Source organism: Lactuca saligna, chromosome 8 (genome assembly GCF_052625555.1).
Source record: "Lactuca saligna cultivar CGN05327 chromosome 8, ASM5262555v1, whole genome shotgun sequence".
NCBI lineage: Eukaryota > Viridiplantae > Streptophyta > Magnoliopsida > Asterales > Asteraceae > Lactuca > Lactuca saligna.
The window spans coordinates 201524251-201530810 of NC_136424.1; the positions used below are offsets into that span (position 1 = coordinate 201524251).

The 6560-nt window shown below is 32.1% G+C and overlaps 1 long non-coding RNA gene across 1 annotated transcript; it reads left to right on the forward strand.

Annotated features, from left to right (window-relative positions):
• The first annotated feature begins 5624 nt into the window (after window positions 1–5624).
• LOC145008668 (uncharacterized) lies at window positions 5625–5896 on the forward strand. Its single transcript, XR_013663583.1, has 2 exons — window positions 5625–5766; window positions 5855–5896. It is a non-coding gene; the product is annotated as an uncharacterized LOC145008668 (long non-coding RNA).
• The last annotated feature ends 664 nt before the right edge of the window (window positions 5897–6560 follow it).

Consider the following 6560-nt stretch of genomic DNA (forward strand, 5'->3'; position numbering starts at 1 on the left):
TTTGACTGCCTATCAATTCTTCATTTTATATAACCCTAACGTATACACTAAGATATCATAGAGTGAACAATAATGGTCCTAACATAAATGTAAGTTGCATCGTACTAGAAAATAGTATACTATAATTGTATTTGTATGTAATCCTTTCCTTGTAAAATGATAATGTATGTTTCTAGAAAATCCAATATTTTCTTAAATGTGAACTATAGTCTTAAACCCTAAGGCCAAAAATGTATGAGTATAATTGTTCAGAACATTGGTAGGTAGTTATATCTTTTTATAAAACTAATGAAGTGTAAGCTTCCCGTAACCCGAGATAATATCGTTAATCCCTATGTGAGTTATTATAACCATGCTAATGTGACTGTTATGCCTTAACGACATTTTTCAGGTGTCAGAATCGGTAAGACATTTGTTACCCTGGACTTTTCGGTCTAACTGTAGCGATACTGAGGTATGAGGTAAATGCAGGACTTAAGGTGTACGCTAGTTATAATGCAGGACTTAAGGTGTACGCTAGGTAGGTACGGTGAAGAGAATTTCTCACAAGAGCATTAATTGATTTATGTGAACTATGACTCCTTTCTTGTAAAACGAAATAAGTATATCTTTGAACAATTTTATGTATCTTCTAAAATGTAGGTGTGGTTTGTATATCTTACAAACTATACGAATATAGTTTATCTTGTTTGTTTGAGGCTATTTTTATATAATCTTTTATATAAATATAAATGTGTATTTTTGTCTAGTATAAATATATGAAATCAAAACCTAATGTTATCGGGTTAAAACCCACCAAATTTGTAAATGGCTATAATGTAATCATTTTTGCTAGAAAAAAGCTATCTTTTAGAAAAAGTTTCCAAAAACCATGTAGTTTTACAATCATAAATTCTCTTATGGTTTCATATCATAGATTATGTTTATTTTAAAAATATGTATAACACAAATATTTATACCAAAAACTAGTATAATCATAACTTATGCAAATAATATTTTACCTTTAACATAAAGATGAAAACATGAAATTATTTGTGGGATAAACAAATTTTACTTATACCCCCCCCCCCCCACGCCCCACCTAAAACATGAAAAAACCTAAAAGTGTGAAGCTTGAACTCCTGAGAGTAATTGGAATTTCACAATGAGTAAGAAAATAGTTTGTGATGTGTGAGGGAGTGTTTCCGTTCACAATAAAAGAATGGAGGTTATAAGATGTGTGCTTGGTTAACTGGAGGTTAAATCATGGTATTTAGTGGACAATGCGTAGGATACTGGTATTTGTTGGAAATCGGGGAGAAATCAAATCCTAAAGTCAACTTTTCGTATCTTATTCACCTCCTAGACCGCAAACCCTATGTGATTTTGGTCCTAGGTCTTATTCCATAGTGATTCCGACCTTTGTGGGTATTTAAAGTGTGTTTTCGGCCTTAGTAGGCTTGCTTGGGGTGGATTTCGGTTCTATAGTTTCCTCGACAAGGTGATTTCAGTTTTGGGTAATATAGATCAAAAAGATTAATAGCCTTAAAAATCAAGAATTCAAGGCTTAATCATACAAATGTGCCCTCTTAGCTTTCAAATAACATTATAACATGCAGTTACATAGATCAACATTGTGGATTCCCTTACCAACATTTTGAGGAGCTATACTTTTGTGCCATTGTTTATGAGCGTGATATTAGAAAGTTGATCAAGGTAATCAATGCAGTTGGAGGTAAAGTTGTGTATGTGTATGTGGTGGTTGATAAAAGTGATGGTGAACAAAGGTCATCGGAGAAAACATATCCATCAGAAAAAGGAGCAATAATATCATAGTGTCACTAGAAATGAAAACATAGTACAACCACCGATTTTGTATGTGGAACCGCATAATAAATTAGTGATTTTGATGTTGGTACATATCTTAATGATATCAAATTACATTATTACATTAATCAGGTCAGTAATGAAACTAAAAAAGAATTAGATTCTTCCCCCTGACTTGAGGTCGTTCGTTGCGTAGAATCGTTTGAATGCATTTTGCTAGACGAGGGACCGGATGAAGCAGCTGTGGTAAATATTGCCAAACGTTTTCCCAAGTCCGCTTTGATATGGGGAACAACAATGATAGACTAAAGCGAAAACCGATCAAACTAAACTCCTGCATCGTATCAAACAAAAACCTTGTCGGTCCAACCAATGATGGCTAATCTGCGGAGAATTTACACGACATATGACATGTTCCGGCTTGGATTTTTTTGTTCGGGGCCTCCATTAGAGAGAAGTTTTGTATGCAATTTTGGTGGCTATTGTTTATTGACAAAATTTTGGCTATGAAGTAAAAGGAGAGTAACCAACTAGTTAAAAAAAGAGAAATTTACAAAAATAGCCATTTACACTAATGATATTACAAAAATAGCCAAAAAATCGAAATTACAAAAATAGCCACTAATTTCGCAGATGAGAAGCTCCCATCTGCGAAATGGGCTTCTCATCTGCGAAAGTACAAGTGCCTAAAGCACAACTGTGCTTTAAGTACTTGTACTTTCGCAGATAAGAAGGCCCATCTGCGAAATGGGCTCTCATCTGCGAAATACCTTCGATTTTCACTATAAAAACGTTTTTTTTTCTTCATTTTTCACCCTTCTCTACACAAAAACTCTCTCTAACTTTGGGCGTATCTCGGAATTTTGGCTAGTTTTTGAAGAAAATGGAGGATTATGTCAACAATCCCGCAAATATGGTTAGATTTTAACTCTTTTAATGTCAACAATCTCTTTATTTTATCATTTGTTGTATTATTTAGTGTTAAAAAAGGGTAATTTTGTTGTGTTTGATAGTTTTAATATTTTTTTAGTATACTTGAAGTTTAAATGCAAGTAGAGACTGCGTAGATAATGTTTACAATTTGTTATTTTTGTTGCTTTTTTAGTTGTTATATAACCTGAAATCTTGTATATTCTAATCGTATAGTTGTTTATATAAAGTGCAAAATAGTCGTTTGTATATATATTTGTCGTATAGGTATAACATTTGTATAAGTTGAAAATTTGTGGTATATATATTGTTAGAAATTGTTTGTGTTTGTCGTATAAGTAAAACATTTGTATAAGTTGAAAATTTGTTGTATATATATTGTTACAAATTGTTTGTGTTTGTTGTATAAGTAAAACATTTGTATAAGTTGAAAATTTGTTGTATATATATTGTTAGAAATTGTTTGTATTTGTCGAGTAAGTTGAAAATTTGTATAAAGTTGCCGTATAACTTGCAAAACTGTTAGTTTGTTTGTCGTTTTATTTTTACATTTTTTTTTGTTTATATGGTTATAAAATGTTAGTTTTAATTAGAAAGATAAAAATTGTTTATATATTTGTCGTTTAACTTGAAAATTTGTTTAAGTTGAATATTTATCGTTGATATATTTGTCGTTTAAGTTGAAAATATGTTTAATAAAATGTTTATATAATTATGTATGATATTGTTTTCTATCGTTAATATATTAGTTGTATAATTTGGAAAATTGTTTATATATGTGTATGTTATTGTTTTTTATCGGAAATATATATATTAGTAATTAAGAAATTGTATTTGCAGTTCGTAATCATATATTTAAAAAAAAAATTTAGTTATCTAATTTGTTTTTGTGTTTTTTCTGCAGCATGATTTTAGTTTAATGAATACGAAAGCCTTTGCAAACTTAAAAGGCTGTGGCGGTAACATATGGGAAGTATTTGAAGTTTTAGATGATGCCCGACGTGCTATTTTCAGAGATACCGTCTTTGGTTATTTTATTGATGTCCCTCGTTTACAAGGGGATGCATTATTGTTTCATAAAATGTTCCTTCATCAGATCCGGTCGGACCCTGTTTTATATCCAGGTGGAATAAAACGTTTATATTTTCGAGTAGGCAATACGAAAATGGTGTATGGGCCGGAAGAGTTTTGTTTGATTACCGGCTTCAATTTTGGGGAGTATCCAAAAAACATTGGGAGAAAAGGGTCAGAAAAATTAATAAGTAGTAAAAAAAGATGTTTACTGCGTGAACGGCTATTTCCGGACCATACTAATAGTTCGGTGAAAATTGGCGACCTGAAAAGATTAATTTTAAATCGAACATTCCTAGCACTTAACGATGTTGATGCAGTTAGAGTATGTTTGATGTACATTTTGTGTGAAGGTTTTTTGGGTAAAGAAGTTAACGATCGGGTGGCACAAGATTGGTTTTATTTGGCTGAGAATTTGGATCTCTGGAATAGGTATATTTTGTTTACGTTAAAAAATTCTATTTTATTAAAGTTATAATTTATATAATAATCAATTTTGTTTTTCTGTTTTGTTAGCTTCGCTTGGGGTAGCTATCTCTGGGATTTTACCTATGTTGACCTTGAAGATACATGGAATAAGATACATAATAATTTATCAGTTTCTGAGGGTGGTAAAACTTTAAAGTACTCCGTCTCAGGATTTACGGCTCCAATAAGGGTATAAAAATTTTCTTATATTTAAATTGTTTTATTGTTATGTTTTTTATTTTAATTTTAACTTTTATTACTGTAATTGTAAAAAATTGTAGATATGGATATATGAGATGATTCCGGTTGTTCGTGCATGTGGATTTGCATCGAGAAAAAATAAAGACTTGCCTCGGATGAAACGATGGAGCGGAACCAAAAAATTGAAATGGGTTGACGTGAACAAGATTTGGTCAAAGATGCAGGTTTAAAATTAATTCGTTTATTATTAATAAAGTTGATTATTATACTTTTATATGCATTTTTAATATGTTTAATTTTTTAGGCGGGGCTACCACCAAGACAAAACATACTACCGGGTGATGATGAGATGACATCTTTTTATTATATGTCATTTCAAGAGTATGTATATGGTGAAGGGAAAGCAGTTCCATCCCCAGTACGGGACCATTTTAGGAGACAAGACGAATCTTCGTCTAGTATGTCGTCCAGTGGTCGCTCTCATGGTAGAGGTCGGGGCAGTGGGAAACACAAGCTAGACGAGATGTTGAAACGGCTACATGCACTGGAGCAGCATGTGTTTCTGAACCGACAACCTACAGAGGTTTTTGTTGAAGAAGTGAATAATGACCAATTTTGGAGCGACATTTTTTATGAAGGTAGTACAGAGTCACAAAGAAATTATAATGAACAGGTTAGTTACACGATACACTATTTATTAAATTTTATTAACATATATGAATACCTGTGTTCATATTTTATATTTGAAAATATAGGTTGTACAAGATGAAGTGATGAATAAAAACAATACAACTGAAAATGTTTTTGGTGATACTCAAGACGAGAAGGCTGTTATAGATGTTACCTTTACGATTATAATAATTACTTTTTATTAAAGTGTCTTTTTTTATTGAGTAAAAAGTTATATTTTTAATGTAGGTGTTGGAGGAGAGGAATGAGTATGCAGGGAACAAATTTGATGATGATGTGTTTGATGTAAATGATTATAGTGGAGTTAAAGAGGTTATTATAGTTACATTAATATAAATATTTTGTTTATTTAGATATTATTGCTTATTAAATTATGTGTATTTCGTTATTAAGTATAAAGTATTATTTTTAATGTAGGAGTGGGAGGAGAGGAATGACAATGCGGGTAACAAATTTGATGATGATGTGCCGGACGAAGACGAACTAATAATAACGGGAAATGTAGATTATTTTCATGATGATGATGATGACAAAGAAGTTACACCCGATAAACCGAGGAGTCGAAAACCATCACAATATTTGTGCCCTCCTTACACCGAGGTATTCGTCTTATTTATAAACCGATGATTTTATTTTTTTGTGAATTATATGAAAGATATAGATTTAAACATTTCAATATTGTTTTTAGTTGCACACGACACCGAAGCAAAAAAGAAGAACAAAAAAGAAGGTTGATATGAAATCAACAAGCCCCGTTCCTCCTCCAGTTTTTGGTGTTGCTCATGACTTCTCCATGTTGCGCCTGCAACCTTACGTAGCAGGCGGTGAGGATGTCATCCAAAATTATGTATTGCATTCATATGATGTCCAGCATCGTTTGTTTAATTTCGTGTTAGATAGAGATTTTTGGAGCTCATTGTTTGGGCATACACACGACGGATGGTTGGAGTCAGTGGTAAATTAATTGTTAATTAATTCTTTTAAAAGTTAATTGTTTTTAGTCAATAACAAAAGTATCATGTGTGCAGCATATAACCATTTGGTACCGACTTTTGATGGAGAGACGGTTTGAGAGCGACCGACATACAATAATGCCTCCAATTTTTTTTGTTTCTAATGCTTTGGAAGAAGGACAGGACTGGAGGGCGTTTATGGCTGGTATTGCTACGTACCCCAACTTCATGGTTGCTTGGTGGGATGTTGATACGGTAAACTTAATAGTTTATATTGAAAATAATATCGTTTTTTTGTTATGTTTTTGTTGTATTGTGATGTAAATAAACATAATTTTATTTTCTGATCCTTATACAGGTCTTATTGCCGATTCATTCATCCCCTAATCATTGGCTATTTGGGGAACTACGATTAGCGTCAATGGAAGTGCATATTTATGA